The sequence below is a fragment of the Tachyglossus aculeatus genome, chromosome X1 (genome assembly GCF_015852505.1).
Source record: "Tachyglossus aculeatus isolate mTacAcu1 chromosome X1, mTacAcu1.pri, whole genome shotgun sequence".
Taxonomy (NCBI): domain Eukaryota; kingdom Metazoa; phylum Chordata; class Mammalia; order Monotremata; family Tachyglossidae; genus Tachyglossus; species Tachyglossus aculeatus.
In genome coordinates, this window is record NC_052101.1 from 48,242,151 (window position 1) to 48,264,366 (window position 22,216).

General features: G+C 44.1%; 1 non-coding gene across 1 annotated transcript; it reads right to left on the reverse strand.

Annotated features, from left to right (window-relative positions):
- Positions 1 to 21,567: 21,567 nt before the first annotated feature.
- LOC119920117 lies at positions 21,568 to 21,705 on the reverse strand. Its single transcript, XR_005447882.1, has one exon. It is a non-coding gene; the product is annotated as a small nucleolar RNA SNORA7 (small nucleolar RNA).
- Between the last annotated feature and the right edge of the window lie 511 nt (positions 21,706 to 22,216).

Sequence of the window (22,216 nt, forward strand, 5' to 3'; positions counted from 1 at the left end):
GCTCTTTGACAGATGGAAAATGCACCCCTCGTCCACCAGCTTTCAAAATGCACCTTCACCTGCCCATCCTTGCATGTTAATCAATCAATTCAGTGTATTAACTGAGTGTTTACTATGTGCAGAATACTGTATTAACAGCTTGAAAGAGTTTGACACAACAGAATTAGTGGTCACGTTCCCTTCCCATAACATGCTTACAGTGTACATCTTATAAAATCCCTGGCAACTACCTTCTTCCCTCCCTGAGCACCAACTTCAACCACTCACCTTCCAAAGTCTTCTCCTCTGCTTTCAAACATGTTTCTATCTCCCCTATCCTAATCCTCATGAACCCACTAAAACCCTCCATTATAGTCTTAGGCCACCACCTCCCATTCTTGTTTAAATTATTCAAAAGCATCGTTTACATCCACTGCATCCACCTCTTCTCCTTCAGTTCCTTCCCTGACCCAGTATAATCCATCTTCTAGACCCTCTGTTTTGCTGAAACTCTTCTCTCTATGGTCACCAATGACCTTCTCCCTGACTTCTTGGCTGCCTTTGACACTGTGGACCACCCTGTTCTCTCTGAAATTACTCTTTAACCTCAGGTTTCTCTGACACAATCTTTTCCTGTCTCTCTGCCTATCTCTCTGGATGGTCCTTCTCAATCCTCTATTGGCAGGGCTCCTCCTCTTAATCCCATCATTTTGTGGGGATCCCTTAAGGGCTAAAATCTGGGTCCCCCTCTATTCTCCCTTGGAGAACTCATTGATTTCCCTTGGCTTCAACTATCATCTCTATGCAGATAAGAAGCAGCTTGTCCTAGTGGATAGAGCACAGGCCTGAGAGTCAGAGAACATGGGTTCTACTCCCAGCTCCACCACTTGTCTGCTGTGTGACCCTAGGCAAGTCACTTAACTTCTCTGTGCCCTGGTTCCCTCATCTGTGAAATGGGGATTCAATACCTGTTCTCCCTCATATTTGGAATGTAAATCCTGACTGGAGCAGGGACTGTGCTTCACCTGAATACCTTTTACCTACTCCAGTGCTTAGTACAGTACTTGGCATGTGGTAAGCACTTAATAAGTACCACAGTTATTATTATCATTGTGATTCTCAAATCTAATTCTCCAGCCCTGATCTCTCCCATCTGCAGTTCAGTATTTCCTCTTACCATCAGAACATCACTACTTGGATGGCTCATCACCACTTAAACTGAACATCCCCAAAAACAGAACTCCTCAATTCCCATTCAGTTTCTGGGTCCCCTTCTAGTTTTCAATCTACATCCACTCCCCTGGGGGGTTTCATGCGCTCTCATGGGATTCAAGAGAAAGCAGAGTGACTCAGTAGGAAAGAGCATGGGCTTTGGGAGTCAGAGATCATGGGTTCAATTCCGGCTCTGCCACATGTCAGCTGGTGTGACTTTGGGCAGAGTCACTTAACTTCTCTGTTCCTCAGTTACCTCATCTGTAAAATGGGGATTAAAACTGTGAGCCCCCCCCGGGACAACCTGATCACCTTGTAACCTCCCCAGTGCTTAGAACAATGCTTTGCACATAGTAAGCACTTAATGCCATCATTATTATATACAAGAACATTGAGAAGCAGCGTGGTCTAATGGATAGAGTATAGACCTGCGACTCAGAGGGACATGGGTTCTAAGCCTGGCTCTACCACTTGTCTATTAATGACCTGGAGCAAATCAGTAAACTTTTCTGTGCCTCAGTCACCTCATCTGTAAATCGGGGATTAAGATTGTGAGGCCTACAAGAGACCGGGACTGTGTTCAACCTGATAACCTTGTATCTACCTCAACACTAGTCACAGGTTCAAGCCCCGGCTCCGCCAGTTGTCAGCTGTGTGACTTTGGGCAAGTCACTTAACTTCTCTATGCCTCAGTTACCTCATCTGTAAAATGGGGATTAAGACTGTGAGCCCCCCGTGGGACAACCTGATCACCTTGTAACCTCCCCAGCGCTTAGAACAGTGCTTTGCACATATTAAGCGCTTAATAAATGCCATTAAAAAAAAAACACTTAGTACTGTGCCTGGCATGTACTAAGCGCTTAACAAATGCCACAATTATTGTTGTTATTGATGATTATTATTATTGTTATTATTTATTATTTACTACTATATGCATTTGAGCCTCCAAATTTACCTCAGCTAGATCAGACGTCTCTCCTTCTCTGTAATCTCACATCAACTCCTGCCTCCAGGATTTATCTACCTGGATATCCTGCAAATACTTGACACATAGTAAGCCCCCTTAACAAATATCATCATTCTTCTTCTTATTAATAATAAATAAATAATGAGTGGCAGTTATAAGCACTTACTAGTGTACAGAAGCACTGTTCTAAGCACTGGGGAGGTTACAAGGTGATCAGATTGTCCCATGGGGGCTTCACAGCCTTTGAATCCCCATTTTACAGATGAGGTTACTGAGGCACAGAGAAGTTTAAGTGACTTCCCCAAAGTCACATAGCTGACAATTGGCAGAGCTGGGATTTGAACCTATGACCTCTGACTCCAAAGCCTGTGCTCTTTTCCATTGAGCCACGCTGCTTCTCTGTATTAGTAGTACCTTGTTTCATCCCAATACAGTCAATTAGGGACAAGGAGGTTCGTGACTCAGCTTTACCGACAGAATAAACCATGACATTCAGTATCACAGTAAGAAAACACATATTAACAAACAGAAAAGCATTAATAGTAAAGGATCCTGCCTTGTTAAGCCCTCAACCTAGGGGTGATGAAAAACCCTCCACCCACCATGCACCCACTACCCTGCCCGGCCAGTGTATTCAGCCAACAAAGTAAGTAGAGGCGCAACTCAAACCCAGGACTGCATTCTCCTCAGTTGGGGAATATGGTATTTGTTAAGTACTTACTATGTGCCAGGCACTGTACTAAGTGTTAGGGTAAGTGTAGTAGACAGAGCACAGGCCTCAGAGTCAGAAGGTCATAGGTTCTAATCCCAGCTCTGCCAGTTGTCTGCTATGTGACCTTGGGCAAGTCACTTCACTTCTCTGTGCCTCAGTTACCTCATTTGTAAAATGAGGATTAAGACTGTGAGCCCCACATGGGACACGGACTGTGTCCAACCCAATTTGCTTGTATTCACCCCAGCACTTAGTACAGTGCCTGGCACATAGAAAGTGATAAACAAATACCACAGTTATTATTATCATTATCATTATTATTAGACTCACAGTCTTAATCCCCATTTTACAGATGAGGTAATGGAGGCACAGAGAAGTTAAGTGACCTGTCCAAGGTCACACAGTAGACAAGTGGTGGAGCAGGAATTAGTTGTCAACACAACAGAACAACATGGTGCTGAGAATGTCTGTTGTACTTCAAAACTGTCCTTCCAAGAGAGACGTCCCAAGGGCAGACAGTGAGTGAAGGGCATGTCTTCTAGACAGAGGGCAGGAATTCTTCAGTGATAGCACAACACCAATGACTGCTCAGTCCATGAACCCCTGCAAAATCACCAGGCTGATGAGTCATTGTGGGTAAGTAGCCTACCCTTTTCATTAATAATCAGCCTATTCATCGGTGATGAAACCCTCTAAAGCCTTGTGCCAGCGAAGAGTAATGAGACTTGGGATCCCTCCAAGAGCCTGGAAAAATCGCATCTGTAATTACAGCAGCATGTAGGTAAATATTGCTACTTTGGGGCAAACCTTGGTAGTAGATAAACACAAATTAAAGGTGCTTTGCAATAACAATTTCAGTATTAATCAATCAGTAGTATTTATGGAGTAACTACTAGACTGAAAGCTCTAAGCTCTAGACTGTGAGCTCCTTGTGGGCAGGAAACCTAGCTACTAAGTCCATTTTTCCTTTATGTGTCCATCGCCAGAGCCCTCTTCCCTTTTATTCTTAGATTGTGAGCTCTTTTAAGGCCAAGGATCCTAATTCTCACCCATGTATTCTTTCCTAACTTAGTAATATACTTGGTACACAGTAAGGGCTTAATAAAGACTTCTATTTCTACTATCAATCAATCGATTGTATTTATTAAGTAGTTACTGTGTGCAGAACACTGTACTTAAGCACATGGGAGAGTAGAATATAACAGAGTTGATAGACACATTCCTTGCCCACAATAATCTTACAGTCTAGAGGGGGAGACACACATTAATATAAATAAATAATGGATATATACATAAGTGCTGTGTGACTGAGGGAGGGGTGAATAAAGGGAAATAATCAGGGTGATGCAGAAGGGAGTGGGAGAGGAGGAAATGAGGTTTTAGTCTGGGAAGGCCTCTTGGAGAAGATGTGCTACTAACACTACAGCAAGCATCTGCTGAGATGATATGACTTGGGGTGCTGGAATTAACAGGGTTTCTCACAGACAGGCTTGTTGAAGCAGGTGAGATTTTAGAAGGGCATTGAGCATGGAGAAAGCTGTGGTCTGAAAGATTTGGGGGTTGGAGGAAGGGCCAGGAACAGCAGGAGGCAAAGGAGTTGAGAGGGAGTCAAATTGTGACTCCGAAGGTTTGCTGGGGGAAGTGAAGAGAGTGGCTTGGAGAGTAGCATGGGAAGAGAGCAGATGTGTATCAGTCATTAATCCATCAATTGTATTTATTGAGCACTCTATGTGTGCAGAGTTTAGGAGATTATAGTAGAGATGGTAGACACGATCCCTGCCTTTTAAAATAAATGGCAGGTAGGAGAAGCAATACTGAATATAAGAATATGTACTTGAGTGCTGGTAGGTGAGGGTGGGGTGAGTATCAAAGTGCTTAGGGGGTTCAGATTTAAGAAGTGTGTAGACTCATTGTGGGTGGGGAATGTGTCTGCCAACTCTGTTGTGTTCTACTCTCCCATGTGCTTAGTAAAGGGCTTGGCACACAATCAGCGCTCAATAAATACTATTGATTTTAGGTGATACAGAGGGAAGAGAGAATAGATGTGAATTGGAGGAGAGCCTTGAGGATGACTGTGAGGAGTTTTTGTTTGATGCAGAAGGAAATGGGAAGTCAGTGGAAGCTTTTGAGGAGTGGAAATGCATGCCAAGTGACACTTCAAGGTGATCTCAGTCACAGTGTGTAGAGTAGGTTGGAGGGGGGGAAGCCTGGAGGCTGGGAGACCAGCAAGGAGGCCAAAGCTCTAGTGTATCCTCAACACTGGATGCATACAAGTTTTATACACCCACTGCCTCCACCTTCTCTCCTGCAACTCCCTCTTGACCTCCTGCTTCTGCCCACTTTGGTTCACTGAGACTGCCTTCTCCAAAGTCACCAATGGCCTCCTTCTTGATGAAGTTATGCTGCCCTGATCCTCCTTGACCTCTCAGCTGCCTTTGACCCCATGGACCATTTCCTTCTCCTGGAAACACTATCTTGCCACAGATTTCTGACAATTCTGGTTCTCCTCCTATATCTCTGGCCACTCCTTCTCAGTCTCCCCCTCTGGTTCTCCCTGCCTAAGATCAAAGTAAATGGCTAATAAACATTAGGGATTGCTTGATAAGACTAGAAGTTGAGTCAGGGTCTTAGCTGTCTGAGTGTTGCTAATAGCTTCAACTGTTGAAAACAAGTGCCCGGCACATAGTATGCACTTAACAAAGCCACCACTATTATTATTATTTCTTTTATTGCTTTCCAGTGAGTTTGTGAGTCCCATGTGGGTAGGACAGGAACTGTGTTCAAACTGCTTATTTATATCAGCACTTAGAACAGTGCTTGGCACATAGTAAGTGCTTAACAAATAGCACCATTATTATTATTATATCTACCCTAGAGTTTAGCATAGTACTCAGCACATGGTAGGGACTTCATAAATTCCATAATCCTCATCACAGCAGGCAAGGGTGTTGCTGGGATCAGAATCCAGGTCTCCAGTTTGCAAACCTTGCTCTTACCACTAGGCAACACTGCTGCCCAATGATGAACAGAGCCAGAGTCTCTGTTCTACTTCCATGATGGTGGGAAGACCTCTCTGTCTAAAGATCAGTGAGGTCCCTGAAGATTGACCCCTAAGTATAACCATTACTGTGGCATTTGTTAAGCACTTATTATTCATTCAATCAGTCAATTGTATTTATTGAGTGCTTACTGTGTGCAAAGCACTGTACTAAGTGCTTGGAAAATACAATACAGCACAGTGCTGTGGGGGCAGGGGGGAAGAGCAAAGAGAGCAAGTCAGAGTGACTTGGACAGAAGTGGGAGGTGAGAAAAATGGGGCTTAGTCTCGTAAGGCCTCTTGCAGGAGGTGTGCCTTCAGTAAGGCTTTGAAGGCAGGGAGAGTGATTGTCTGGTGAATTTGAGAAGGGAAGGTGTTCCAGGCCAGAGGTGGATGTGGGCCAGGTGTCAGCGGTGAGAAAGGCGAGATCAAGGCACAGTGAGAAGGTTATCACCAGAGGAGAGGAGTGTGTGGTCTGGGATGTAGAAGAGAAGGTAGGTGAAGTAGGAGGGAGAAAGGTGATGGAGAGCTTTAAAGCCAGTAGTGAGGAGTTTTTGTTTGATACAGAGGTGGATAGGCAACCACTGGAGATTTTTGAGGATGGGGGTGAAATGCCCTGAGCATTTCTGTAGAAGGATAATCCGGGCAGCGGAGTGAAGTATGGACTGAAGTGGGGAGAGGCAGGAGGTTGGGAGGTCAGAAAGGAGGCTGATGCAGTAATCCAGTCAGGATAGGATGAGTGATTATACTAACGTGGTAGCTGTTTGGATGGAGAGGAAAGGGCAGATCTGGGTGATGTTGTGAAGGTGAGACCAACAGGATTTGGTGACAGACTGGGTATGTGGGTTGAATGAGAGAACGGAGTCAAGGATGACACCAAAATTATGGGCTTGTGAGACGGGAAGGATAGTTGTGCTGTCTATAGGGATGGGAAAGTTTGGGAGAGGACAGGGTTTGGTAGGGAAGATAAGTAGCTCTGTTCTGGATGTGTTGAGTTTGAGGTGGTGGGAGGACATCCAAGTAGAGATGTCCTGAAGGCAGGCGGAGATGCGAGCCTGGAGAGAGAGAGCGAGAACAGGGGAGGAGTTGTAAATTGTGCTTAACCCTGGGATAGATGCATGGTCATCAGGTCAGATACTGTCCCCGTCCCACACATGACTCACAGTCTAAATATTATTATTGTATTTGTTAAGCACTTACTATGTGTTAAACACTGTTCTAAGCACTGGGGTAGATACAATTTCACCAGATCTAACACAGTCCCTATCCAACATGGTGCTCCCAATCTAAGAGGAAGGGAGAACAAGTATTGAAGCCCCATTTTACAGGTAAGGAAAGTGAGGCCTAGAAAAGTTAAATGACTTGCCCAAGGTCACACTGCAGGCAAGTGGGAGAGTCGAGACTGGAACCCAGGTCCTCTGGCTCCCAGGCCCAGGCTCTTTCAACTGCCTCCTTCAAGTGTGATTTATTTTACACATTATTCTATTCCTATTTATGATTGTTGAATTTCATTTTGTTTTCTTTGAATTGTATTACTGTTCTGCAGGTTGGTCTGTCTTTCTTGACGTGGGCTCTGAAACCTTTGCTGACCAGGGATTGATTTCCATATTCATCTAAGCACTTTGTACAGGGCTTTGACCATTGAAGGAGCTTAATCCCCGCTGGTAACAACAATGATAAAAATAATAATAATAATAACTTCACCTTTTGTGCTTCTGAGCAGGTGTGGAGGCAGTGGAGCTGAGCCCAGTGAATGTAAAGAAGCATGCTCCTGTATATATTAACCAGCTCACTACTAATGGGAATTGACATCTTTGTTTTCACTGGAAATAGCAACTACAGAATATGATTTGATTCTTCTTGGTTGACAAAATGACCCTGCAGCATACAAAAAATGATGAAGGTGGCCTGGCTTAGCATTGTGCCATCGTTTCAAAATTAACCACTGAGTTGAACACAAGCAACCCTTAATGTGCTCAAGTGGTACAATGCTTTCCCATCTATTATCAGCAGTCTATTTGAGAATGCCAGTCATTCTCGACCCCCGCAGATCCCAGCACAATGTCCCAAAATTCCCCTGCCTGAAGGGCCCTAGTTTTTACAGAGCAGACTGGCCTTTGGTTGCTGGTAAAAGTTGAACACCAAGGCATTTTGTGCAGGAAAGATAACCACTGTGAGAGACTCTAGCTCCCATTTTAATGATAATAATAATAATAATAATAATGGCATTTGTTAAGTGCTTACTATGTGCAAAGCACTGCTCTAAGCGCTGGGGAGGATACAAGGTGATCAGGTTGGCCCAAGTGGGATGCACAATCTTAAATCCCATTTTACAGATGAGGTAACTGAGGCACAGAGAAGTTAAGTGACTTGCCCAAGGTCACACAGCAGATAATTGGCGGAGTCAGAATTTGAACCCATGACCTCTGACTCCCAAGCCTGTGCTCTTTCCATTGAGCCACACTGCTTAACAGTGCAGTAGGACTGTCCAGGTCAGAAAAATGAGCTTGAGAGTCTCAGGACCTGAGTTTTAATTCCGGCTCTGTTTCTAACCTGCTGTGTTACCTTGGACAAGTCACTTGACTTTTCTGGGCCTCATTTTCCTCATCTGCAAAAAGAGCACTCAATACCTGTTCTCCCTCCCACTTAGATGGAGAGGACCGTGTGGGACAGGGATTGTGATTGATCTGATTAGTATCTACCGCAGCAGCTTAGTACAAGGCTTGCACATAAGTAAGCCCTTAACAAATACCACTATTATTATTATCATCAGCAGCATTGTTATCCTTATTGGTAATAGCCACCCCTATAGGATTATGAATGCCTACATTAACCTGTTAACTCCTTGAAGGTGTTAGGTCACAGGTGGTCATCAGATTGGATTCCTCCTCCCCACCTCTACCATCATGCTTTCAGGGTGTTGGGAATGATCTGGTGAGGAATTAACTCTTGGCAAATAGGGTGAAACCACTCCCAACACCCTGGGTGGAGTTGAAATCTGGAGGGAATTGAGGAAAAGGAACTTGGTCTTTTTCAGTGGAAGTTAGACTTGAAGTAGAAGTTCTTTTACTTGTCCTAAGAGACCTAATTGTATAATGGTTTTCTTTCTTTCTTTCTCTTCCTCTCTTTCTCTCTCACCTTCCATCCTTCCTTCTTCCTTTCTTTCTCTCTCTCTTTCCTACTTTCCTTTCTTTCTCTTTCCTTTTTCTGCCTTTGTATTTCTCTTTCCACCTCTCTCCCTCCTTTTCCTTCTCTTTCTCTCTCCCTCCCATTCTTCCTGTCTTTCTCTTCATCCTTTTCTCTCTCTCCCTCCCATTCTTCCTTTGTCTCCATCCTTTTCTCTCTCCCTCCCTTTCTTTCTCCCTCTCATCCTCCCTCCCTTTCTTGCTCTCCCCTTTCTATCTCTCTCCCTCTCTTTCTCTCTCTCCCTTTCTTGCTCTCCCCTTTCTATCTCTTCCTCTCTTTCTCTCCCTTCCTTTCTCTCTCTCCTTCTCCTCCTCTATTTGTCTCTCTCACTCACCCTCTCTTTCTCTCCCTCTCTTTCTATTTCTCTCTAGCTCTCCCTCCCTTTCTCTCCTTTCCTTTTTCTCTCTCCTTCTCCTCCTCTATTTGTCTCTCTCACTCACCCTCTCTTTCTCTCCCTCTCTTTCTATTTCTCTCTAGCTCTCCCTCCCTTTCTCTCCTTTCCTTTTTCTTCCTCTTTCTCTCTCTCCTCCTTCCCTTCCCCCTCCCTCTTTCTCTCCCTCCCTTTCCCTCTCTCTGTCTCCCTTCCTTTCCCTCTCTCCCTCCTTCTCTTCCTTCTTTTCTCTCTCTGCTTCTTTCTCTCTATCTCACTACATAAAGAATAAAAAGGAAGGTGAGTGTGGATCAGTTATAAATGTTATTTAAGCCTACACTCGAGTTTTCAGAGATTTTTCAAGCAGAACACACTGACTTTCAGGTGAGTGGCCTATTAATCAGCTTTAAAAACTTTCCAGATGACTGTGCAAACATCCCTCTCAGTATTCGATGTTGTGTCTCTCTATGGGTGTTCTGTTTTCAAGCCTGTTGGTTTACGTCAGTGGGTGCAGCTCCAGTATGGCCACTGGGGCCTCTATAGCCTTACTGTTGGAATTTCTAGCTCCTCATCTTTCTTTCATCCTGGCTAGGATTGGTTCTGGTTTATGGCTATATAGCAGGACAGCACTGAATTCAGTTCAGGGAAAAAAAACCAATTCTCTTTCATGCTATAAAGGAAGACAGGGATAATGTCTGTGTCTATTGTCCTTTCCCAGCACTTAATATAGGGTTCCACTGTAACCTTGGCGTTATCCTCTACTCATCTCTCTCATTCAACCAACATATTAAATCTGTCACCAAATCCTGTCTGTTCAACCTTCATAATGTCATTAAACTCTGCCCTTTCCTCTCCTTTCAGAGTGCTACCATATTAATCCAAACTTCATCCTAATCCTATCTTGATTATTGCACCAGTATCCTTGTTGATCTCCCTTCCTCCTGTATCTCCCCACTCCAGTGAATAATAATAATAATAATAAAAATAATAATTGCGGCATTTGTTAAGCTTTTACTATGAACCAGGCACTATTCTAAGTGTTAGGGTAGAAATGAGATAATCAGTTTGGACATAGTCCCTGTCCCACATACGGCTCCCAGTGTTGATCCCCATTTTGCAGATGTAGAAAGTGAGGCATACTTCACTCTGCTGCCCAGATCATTTTTCTAGAAAACTGTTCAGGCCATGTTACAGTGTACTCTCCCAAGTGCTTAGTACACATTAAGCACTCAATAAATTCCCTTGATTGATTACCACACACAGTCAGAGCTTAATCAATACTGTTACTCATAATGATTCCTTGTGATGTCACTTATTTGAATAACCATCTGCATTGCCATCTGTAGGATGGATAAATTCATATAATTAATATTCTCTGTAGCCTTAATGCAACAATTTTTTTAAGAACAAGTTCAGTTTGAAAAACATAATTGTTCTGCTGGCATGTTTACATCTTATTATCTCTAAGAGGTTACCATAATCATCAATGGGATTTATTGAGCAGTAACTCCATGCAGAGCACTGTACTAAGCACTTGTGAGAGTACAATACAACAGAGTAGGCAGACCCAATGCCTGCCCATAATGAGCTTACAGTTTAAAGGAAGAATTTACCTACCATAACCAATGCATGATTGATAAATAGTTATCTTCTATGGCTACTTTAAAAGCAACAGTGTCTTGGTGGTCTGTGTAGCCTATTCATTCAGTCGTATTTACTGAGAGCTTACTGTGTGCAGAGCACTGTACTAAGTGCTTGTAACCTAGAGGAAAAACCAAAGGCCTGAAGGTCAGGAGACCCGGAGTCCAGTCCCAATTCTGTCACTGACCCACAGTGTGACCTTGGGCAAGTCACTTAGCCTCTCTGAGCCTGTTTCCTTAACTGTAAAATGGGAAATGGATGTCTGCTTTCCCTCCCACTTACACTGTGAGGCTTGTGTGGGACAGGCATTGTTGTCTGATCCAAATATCTCTCTTATGCCCCAATTCTTAGAACTGGGCTTGGTACTAAGTGCTTAATAAATAGTCTCAAAGAATGTCTGTGCAGTCACTTTCTTGAGGTTGAATATGGTTCTTCTGAACAGTTACACAGGGTAAGGAGGGACGAGGTAAGCACAGGATTAAATTCTACTGACTCCATCCCTTCAATGTCCTGTTTGAGGTAATTATTTCTTGGTTAAATCCCTAAACTTTGTGAGGTCTGCTTAAATCCTGAACTGGAAAGAAAAATCGAGCTGTGTTTGTTCTTTGAGTTCCTAATCTTTGAGACACAAGGTTTTGGCTGCTTCCTGCTCCCCACGCGATGCACTTAAATAAGAGAAAAGAGGGTGTTAGTAATTTAGTGAGCTGAGGCCCATGCTGTTGAGACCACCAGTGTCAATGCTGGAGATCAATTGCCAAAGGAGAGTTTTACATTACAGGGCCCTTTTCTCTTTTCATTTTTTTAGATGAACTAGCCAATAATTCATCCAGCTGGAGTCAACGGAGTATGAAGCCTTTTGGACTTGTATGAATTAAAATGAAATATTGTGGATTAAATGTGCTTGTCTTTGAGAGCCTCTTGATATCATTTAAAAAAAATAATCAACTGAGCTCAGAAACTGTGAAAAACCAACTGAGGCTAGAGCCTGAGGTCCAGTTTGGAGATGTTTGAAATAGGCCAGGATCCAGGTGGAAGAGGCTGTGGGGCTGAAGGCTTAGGGGATTGAGCACAGGCTTGGGAGTCAGAAGGAGCTGGGTTCTAATTTTGTTCCCCTCCACATTTCTTCTGTGTGACTTTGGGCAAATCACTTAACTTCTCTGAGCCTCAGTTACCTCATCTGTCTGTAAAAGGAGGATTAATAGTGTGAGCCTCATGTGGGGAAGGGACTGTGTCCAACCTGATTAACGTCTATCTATCCCAGCCCTTAAAACAGTGCTTGGCATATAGTAAGCACTTAACAAGTACCATTATTATTATTGTCATTATTATAGAAATGTAAAAATAACAATAATAATAATAATAAAGAAGAGGGGTAGAAGTGGAGCCAAAAGACAGCTAGAATGAGGGAGGGAAAAATATAGAAGAATCAATCAGTCAGTAGTTATTATTGAGCCCTTACTGTCTGTCGAATACTGTTCTAAGAATTTGGGAGAGTACAAGAGAGTTAGTACACGTGATCCTGGCTTCAAGGATCTGACAATCTAGTTGGGGACATAGACACTAAAATGAATTACATTTAGGAAAAGCAAGTGAGTATAATGATATTTATATAAGTGCTGTGGGGGTGAGGTGAGTATCAAAGTATTTAGGGAGAGAGAAAAAAGAGAGGAGAGGAAGAAAGAGAAATAGAGGAGAAAAGAACGGAATCAAAAAGTGATGGATGAAGCATGGAACAAATCAAGGAGAACAGGGATTAAGTGACCGATAATTAGGGTACCTTGTTAGGAGTGCTGAATCCAGTACACAAGCTTCTCTGCCTCCAAACATCCGGCCTGCCTAGGAGGTGCGTCATAAATCAGATCAAGCAGGCAGCAGTGAGTCCCCTCCCATCTTCAAATGGGAATAAAGGAGACCTTCCACCTGAGGTCTTTTGAGCACCCGTTGGTGGCCCCAAAGTCCTTAGGACTTTGTGCTAGAAACAGTCTGGATAAGCTTCTTGGCACAAGGGCAGGAACTTCACTAGGGAAGGAGACACTGGCCTTGGAGAAGATCACCCAAACCTTCTGCAGTATAAGGAATGGCCAGAGCCTCTTGCAAAATTGGTACCACTCTCTCTGGCCTCTGGGCAGTCAGCCTCCGAGAGCAAGAGGAAGAAGGAGAAATTTTGAAATCAGAAAATAAGCCAAGGAGAAATGTCAAGTTCATACCTCATCTCGCCCCAGGATTTCAGAACCTTTGACTTTCAGTAGGCACACATATGGTTCCTGACAGTACCTGTGAAGAGATGACAGATCCATCCTCAATGGCATGGATGCAACCCAAACCACCTCTGTCCATCCCAAGATTCTCCCAGCATCCCAGTGGGTCAGTTCAGTCCTGCTTGAGTAATGTTCCTTTCTCCTAATACCATCTCAGGCAACTCACTTGGTTTTTGCTTCTTTCTACAGCTTTTCCTGTAGCAGCATGGCCTAATGGAAAAAGCACAGTTCTGGGAGTCAGAGGATCTGGGTTCTAATACTGCCTCAGCTACTTACCTGCTGTGTGACCCTAGACAAGTCACTTAACTTCTCTGCACCTCAGTTCCCTCATCTGCAAAATGGGGATACAATACCTGTTCTCCTTCCCTACTTAGGCTGCGAGCCCCATGTGGGACCTGATTATTTGGTATCTACTGCAGCACTTAGTGTAGTGCTTGGCACAAAATAGGCACTTAAATACCACAATTTTCATTCATTCTAGGAATATTAAAGTTGTGTCCTAGATTTAGTGATGAGTTAGTTTGTTTTGATATTCGTTAAGCCCTTTTCCTTGCCCAGCACTATGTTAAGCACGGGGCAGCTTAAAGATAAGCAGATCAGACACAGTCCCAGACCCACTCAGGGCCCACAGTCTAAAAAGGAGGAAAAACAACTATCCTATCCCCATTTCATATTCCTATTTTATTAGTGTGTTTAGCAGGGAGAGAGTTTTCCAGGCAAGTCTGCCTTTTTCGCCAAATTCCTCCATAAAGCCAGCCAATCAATCAATAAGTGGTATTTACTGAGCTCTTTGTGTGTGCAAAACACAATACTTAGAGAAGCAGCATGGCTCAGTGGAAAGAGCACGGGCTTTGGAGTTAGCGGTCATGGGTTCAAATCCCAGCTCCGCCAATTGTCAGCTGTGTGACTTCGGGCAAGTCACTTCATTTCTCTGTGCCTCAGTTACCTCATCTGTAAAATGGGATTAAGACTGTGAGCCCCTCCCCTCCACCAACCCCCGGGACAACCTGATCACCTTGTAACCTCCCCAGCACTTAGAACAGTGCTTTGCACATAGTAAGCACTTAATAAACGTCATCATTATTATTACTAAGCACTTGGGAGAGTACAGTACAACAGAGTTGGTAGACACATTCCCTACCCACAATGAATTTACAGTCTAGAACCAGCCCCATTTCCCTAACAACAAGCTTCGTCAGTTTACAGGAGTGAAATGTATTTCTTTCATGAAATGCATTTTATCTTTTCCAGCTGAGTCCCTCTGGAGGGAGAGAGAGAGGAGAAACCAGCCCATGCCAGAGTGGAGTAAGCCTGCCCTGCCCCACCTCCCTCATATTTCAGTGCTAAATTTGGGGTTCCTCACCCACAGTGCCTGGGCTCAACCATGTGAGACCCACCTCCTCAGGCTGATTTGTTTCCTGGGCTGCAAGGATGTGTTAGTCAATTACCACCAGAAATGAGGAATATGATGGATAGATCATTTTGGATGCACTCTCTGTGCTTTGGACTCATAAACTCCGCAGAAAACCAGGTAAATGGGGCATATCTTATTAATGAAGAGAGTGAAATATCAAATGTCCTGCCTCGAATCACCAGCTGCGGATGGAAAGCGCTTGCCCACTGGGGTTCAGCCTGGCATCTGGCAGCCTGAACTTTAGAAAAGACTCAAACTTTGATTCAGAAGCCAGAGAGCAGCCAGTGTGGTACACTTAAATGATGCTGTAGTAAGGGCATCAGAAGACTGAAGACTGAGATTGAAAACGGAACCCTCTACCTGTGTCAAGTGTCTGGATGGATTAGAGTCTTTGAACATCTTCCATCCTCACTGGTGCCAGAAAGTTGCCCCGAAAGGCCTACCAGAGGCATGGCACTGGGCAAGACATTAAGGCTTAAGTTTATCCAAGATGAGTTGCTTCTGCTCTCATGGAGCTTTACATTCAGGAGTTCCCTATGACACAGATTCACGTCCAGAAGAGTCACAAAGGACTAGGCCTCAAAAAACACACCTAGGTATGATCATTTCTCAGCATTTCAACTATGTCTTCGTTCTGCAGCTTGATCCACAAACCACTATCCCAGTCAGTCAATCAATCAATGGTCTTTATTGAGCCATGCTGCTTTTCACTGCTAGATAGAAGATATTAGGTTGGACACAGTCCCTGTCCCACATGGGGATCCCAGCCTTCCCTCTCCCCGCTGCTGGGTTTGCATGCCCTACAGAGCTCCTACCTCTGTGTGCCAGGCTTTCAGCATCACCAAATAGGTGCCACAACTGATACCCAATGACCATTTTACATTGCATAAAATAATGTCAGTAAAAAAGTTTGAAAGCCATTTTTTATACTGTTTGTTAAAATCATTTTCAGCAGTTGGCAACCCTGTAGCATTCCCAATCTGTAGGTTGTAAGTGGTCAGGGATCACATCTACCAACTCTGTTGTATTTACAAATGCTTAGCACAGTGCTCTGCACATAGTAAGTGCTCAATAATGATTGATTGAAACAAGGGAGGCCCTCCCTGGAATGGAGAGGAGCCCAACAATTGCCACCTCCCAGCAAAAATCTGCTACTGCTCTCCCTTCTCTTCCTTCTTTTCCTCCTCCTCCTCATTCACTTCCTCCTCCTCCTCTTCTTTTTATGGTATTTATTAAGCACTTACTATGCACCAGGCACTGTACTAAGTAAGAACTGTGGTAGATACATGTTGATCAGGTCGGACACAGTCCCTCTTCCCCACAGAGCTCATAGTTTTAATCCCCATTTTACAGATGAGGTAACTGAGGCACAGAGAAGTTAAGTGATTTGCCTAAGGTCACACAGCAGACAATTGGTGGAGCTGGGATTAGAACCAGGTCCTTCTGGTGCCCAGGCTTGTGCTGTACCCACTAGGCCATGCCGCTTCTACTCTTCCTCTTCTTCATTTACTTATTCCTCTTCCTCCTCCATCTCCTTCTCCTCCTCCTTCTCTACATGCTCCTCTTCCTCTTCTTCATCTTCCACTTTTTCTTGTCATCCTCCTTTGGCTCTCAGAACAAGGTTCCACACAAAGTAAGGATTTAACAAATATTAGAAGTTTCAAAAATGAGTAAATTGTTCTGGTTGGGGAGATGAACTTAATTTTTTAAAAAAAATTTAATGGTATTTGTAAGCACTTACTATGTGCCGGGCACTGTACTAAGCACTGGGGCAAATATGAGGTAATCAAGTTGAACACAATCCATGTCCCACTTGGTGCTTACAGTCTTAATCCCGAAATAACAGACGAGATGACTAAAGCACAGAGGAGTTACGGGACATGCCCAAGGTCACACAGCAGACAAGTGGTGGAGCTAGGATTAGAACCCAGGTCCTCTGACTTCTATGGCCTTGCTCTTTAGTAATAATAATGATAATAATAATAATAATAATAATAATAGTAATAATAATAATTGTGGTATTTGTTAAGCACTTAATGTGTGCCAGGCACTGTACTAAGCCCGGCGGGGGCAGGTATTGTTTCCCTTTATTGCTGAATTTTACTTTCCAAGCGCTTAATAAAGTACTCTGCACACATTAAGCACTCAATAAATATGATTGAATGAATGAATGAATGAATGAATACTAAGAGCTGGGGTGGATACAAGCAAATCAGGTTGGACACAGTACCTGTCCCGCATGGGGCTTCCAGTCTAAATACCCATTTTACAGTTGAGGTAACTGAGGCCCAGAGAAGTGAAGTGACTTGCCCAAGGCCACACAGCAGATGAGTGGCAGAGATGGGATTGGAACTCACGACCTTCTGACTCCCAGGCCCACACTCTTTCCACTATGCCATGCTGCTTCTCTCTCCACTAGGCCTCACCGCTTCTTGGAGAAGAGAGTGAGATGGGGAAGGTGTCCCTAATTCCAAGAGAGTACATGATGTCCTCTGGATCCAAATGGGGCAGAGGCAGATTGCAATGGATAGCTGATGGACAGAAAAGATGGAGTTCATGCCACCTGCTTCAGTGCTCTGTGAGCATGGTCTAAGACAGGTGTATGATTCTCCTTCAAAATGAATGTGGTCTACAGCAAAAGACTAAGAAGGACCTTGTTAGGAGATCTAAGCAATTTTCTTATTGTCACCCAACACCATTAATTCTGGTGTGTGTGTATGTTTAGAATAATGACTTTTCTACAAGCCAAATGGGAAAATGTTAATGGGTTTCCATGGGCAAGTCTTGAGAGCATTGTAAATCACCTTGCTTAATGGACTTTGAAACCCTGATATCTGTTTGAAAACTTCAGGGTTTCTCAGGGATCCAATCAAATGTTTCTTCCCAAGGAAGAGAAGGAGTAAGAGAAGGGAAGGGAAGAGAAGCAGCGTGGCTCAGTGGAAAGAGCACGGACTTGGGAGTTAGAGGTCAGGGGTTCTAATCCTGGCTCTGCCACTCGTCAGCTGTGTGACTTTGGGCAAGTCACTTAACTTCTCTGTGCCTCAGTTCCCTCATCTGTAAAATGGGGATTAAGACTGTGAGCCCTACATGGGAAAACCTGATTACCTTGTATCCCCCCCAGCGCATAGAACAGTGCTTGATATATAGTAAGCACTTAACAAATACCATTACTATTATTATTATTACGAGAAATCAATAACACTGTGAATGGCATTATTAATGTCTATTGTATTTTGCAAACAACTTTCTCCTGGAATAAAAGCTTACCACGAGTCCAGCTGCCTTTTTTTTTATAAGTTCCCAGGACTTGCTAAAATAATGACTGTCAAGGTACATCAACTCCCTCTGGAAATAAAACCTAGCAGACCAGTGTTCCAATAAGCAAGGGAATGATGGGGGAAGAACATTATCATCCCAAGTCTGCCAGTGGCAGGCAGACAAGAAACCTGTCAGCCTGGATCTTTCTCTTTATGGCCAAGGTGCTGACTCTTTACTCTCCAAAGAGCTTTAAGCTTGAATAAGATTGTTGCCCATGGGGAAGGCTTAACTGGGGAAGGCCTCTATTGTGTACAGTGCTCTGCATACAATAAGTGCTCAATAAATATGATTGAATGAATGAAAGTGAATGAATATGGCTCTAAAACTTGATCTAGACCCCACCCCCAGCCCCACGGTACTAATGTACAGATCCTTATTCCCTATCAGTTCCTTATCTATAATTTATTTTAATGCCTGACTCCCTCTCTAGTCTGTAAGCTCTTTGTGGGCATGGGTAGTGTCTACCAGCTCTATTGTTTTGTACTTTCTCAAAAGAGGAGGAAAGATTGGACCAGCAAGAAACAGAACCATGGGGTGAAATATAATTGGGTAATGGGGTTTATTGAGCATGTATTGCGGGTAATGCTCTCTACAAAGTGCTTTGGGAAGGATAACAGAAAAAAGAGACATGTTTCCTGCCCACTAGGAGCTAACTGGAACACAAGTCCTGAAGAAACATATACTACAATACTTGTCCAGGGGAGGTGGAAAATGAATCTGGGATGTAGAAGGAGGAAAAGGGGAGGCGAGGCAGGGGGTAACGGGGGAGAGAAACAGCAGGGATCAGGGATTGGTGATCCTCCAGTAGGGAGAGAGGGAGGAGAAGAGAAAAGGGAAAATGAATATCATGAAATTGTTCCTTGGTTATTTTACTTGTACATATCTATTCTATTTATTTTATTTTGTTAATTTGTTTTGTTTTGTTCTCTGTCTCCCACTTCTAGACTGTGAGCCCACTGCTGGGTAGGGACCGTCTCTATACGTTGCCAACTTGTACCTCCCAAGTGCTTAGTACAGTGCTCTGCACACAGTAAGCTCTCAATAAATACGATTGATTGATTGATTGCTGTATGACCTTGGACAAATCACGTCACTTCTCTGTACCTCAGTCCTATTGTTTAGTTCAATGTGCAGTACAGTCTGCACCTAGTAAGCCAAGGTGGTATAGTAAGAAATAAAATCTCTACTACTACTTTGACACTGTAACATGCTGGAAATCCCTGCTCTGCCCTCACTGGAACAGAAGAACCCTCAAGGTTACTTAAAGAGGGCTCAGGTGCCAGATTCTAGCCCTTGGAAATCTTTACCTTCTTGGGAAAGATCTTGTCTATTTTGCCTGACCTCTTCCCCACTTCCTGCCTCTGGCCTAAACCTCCCTCCGCCCCCTTCAAAGCCTTAACGAAGGCATGTCTCCTCCAAAAGGCCTTCCCTGACTAAGCCCTTCTTTCTTCATCCACTCTCCTCTGCATCACCCCGACTTGCTCCCTTTATTCATCCCCTCTCCCAGCCCCACAGCACTTAGGTACAGATCTGTAATTTATTTATTTGTATTGATGTCTGTCTCCCCACCTCTAAACTACAAGCTTGTTGTGAGTAGGGACTGTGTCTATTTATGTTTATATTGTACTCTCCCAAATGCTTAATACAGGGCTCTGCACACAGTAAGGTCTCAATAAATACGATTGACTGCTTTCAGAAGCCTCTGCTGAGACCCCTAAAATCTCCACCTCTGCAACCACCACCATTGCCCCTACTTGATTCTCACTGTTGCTCACCCCCTGAAACGTCAAATGAAACACTGGGCAGCAAGTGGCTGCTTCTCAAGAGCAGCTGATGTCTCAGAGAGATTGCTCCCTTCCCTCTTTCCCCGGTAACACATCCCTCTGGCTTCTCAGGTTCCCATCACCTTCGGGTGACCATGTTAGTATGGAAAACCTTCTCACTGGACCCTTCCTCCGCCTCTCCCGGATTCGACCCCAGGTCTACCCCCTCCATCCTACCTGGAACTCACTCTCACTTCACATCCTTCACAGCTCCCCCCACCTTCCCAGCCCTCTTCCGGGAGGTTGTTGCAGCTACCAGGCAGTGCTATTTCATGAGCACAGACAAAGCTCCTATGATTATGCCACAATCCAAAGCAGCGATGAATCAAATATCAATTAGGCTTTCTAATGAATGGCCCGGGCATGGACATCTAGAAAGGGAGATTGCCTCCTGGTACAGTAATGGCCTGAAATCCGGACGGTTTCTTCATCTTCTGGTGGGAACTGGGCTCATCACTCGAGAGATGTGAATTAAGGCAGGATCATTTTGCAAGATTTAGGGCAGATCACTCCTCCAACGGGGCCATAATCGAAATGGGTTCCTCTCCAGAGAGCAATCCTTTGTTTCAGTAGCCTATTGTGCACTGTCTACTTCTGGTGAAATGATGACAGCCTCGTGTCCTCCCCGAAGACACTGTCAAGGAAGAGACAGAGCCTAGTCTTTGCCCTGGAGTGAGCAATGTGTGGAGGAGACAAGACAAGATAAAGCAAAATCCTGCTCCACAGACTCCACTGTGAAAGCAGAGTTCCCCTTAGCTGAGAGTGGGACCAAATCCCAGCATGGCCTTAGTGGAAAGTGCACAGACCTGGGGATCTGGGTTCCAATCCCAGCTCTGCCACTTGTCTACTGTGTGACCTTGGCCAAGTCACTTCACTTCTCTGTGCCTCAGTTTCCTCACTTATAACATGGGGATTCAATACTTGTTCTCCCTCCCCCTTAGACTGTAGGACAGGGCCAGTATACTGCCTAATTACCTTGTATCTACCCCAATACTTAATGCAGAGCTTGGTGCATTTTAAGCACTTAAATGCCACCATTATTATTACAATAGGGACCTCTGTGATGGTGGAGGCAGAATTCACTTCCAGTCACCTGGTTCAAAAGAAGGATTTGGATTCCCAATCAGCCATGGGACCCTAAGAGTTAGGGGCAGAAGCTTGGGGCCTAAAAGAGCCTTTGGGTCTCATGTGATCCACCCCTCCCTCTTGCAAATTGGGTAGCTCTTAAACATTCTCAGATGAGTACTTAGAATACAGACATAAACGCTGCACTGCTGGTTCAGTCCAATGGTTCAGCCAGCCCAATTTTCACTCTCCCGAGTGGCCACTGGGTACTTGGAGGAATCACATGATAAGTATGATAACAATGTGAGAATCATGGTGGCCTAATGGATAGTGCATTGGCCTGGGAGTCAGAAGGTTTTATCTAGTCTTAGGCTGTTGACTTGTCTGTTATCTATACCGCCTCTATGGACACATCTTTCCCAGAACGTCCAACCTCCATCTGCAATGGTTCTGGTAATGTATCCATAGAATTTTCTTGGTAAAAATACAGAAGTGGTTTACCACTGCCTTCTTCTACGCTGTCAACTTGAATATCTGCCCTCGACTCTCATCCATGCCGCTGCTGCCCAGCACAGGTGAGTTTTGACTTGTAGCAGATTGCCTTCCACTAGCTAGCCACTGCCCAAGATAGGAATGGAATGGTTAAGCCTCTGCTTGACTCTGCCTCCCATAGCTAAGACTTGTAGAATACTGGAAACTCTCCAGTTGTGATCCTGAGAGGGGGGAATCAGAAGGACTTGGATTCTAATCCCAGCTCTGCCACATACCAGCTGTGTGACTTTGGACAAGTCACTTAACTTCTCTGTGCCTTAGTTATCTCATCTGAAAAATTGGGATTAAGATGTGAGCCCCATGTGGGACATGGATAGTGCCCTACCTGATTAGCTTCTATCTGCTCCAGCACTTCATGCAATGCCTGGCCCTAAGTAAACGTTTAACAAAAACCATTAAAAAAACCCTAAAAAAAGTATTAAGTACTTCCTAAATGCCAAAGCACTTTGCCTAACTCTAGGGTAGAAAGAAAATAACCTGATCAGGCACAGTCTCAGTCTAATACAAGACTCACAATGTAGGGAAATGTAGGGTGAGCAGATATCCTAATCTGCTCTTACAAATGAGTAAACTGACAAAACAATGAAGTGACTTGTGTTAGGTCACAAGGCAGGACAAAGGGAGAGCAGCTTCAGAATCTGAGTCTCATGATGCTTAGGCCTGCGTTCTTGTCATAAAATCA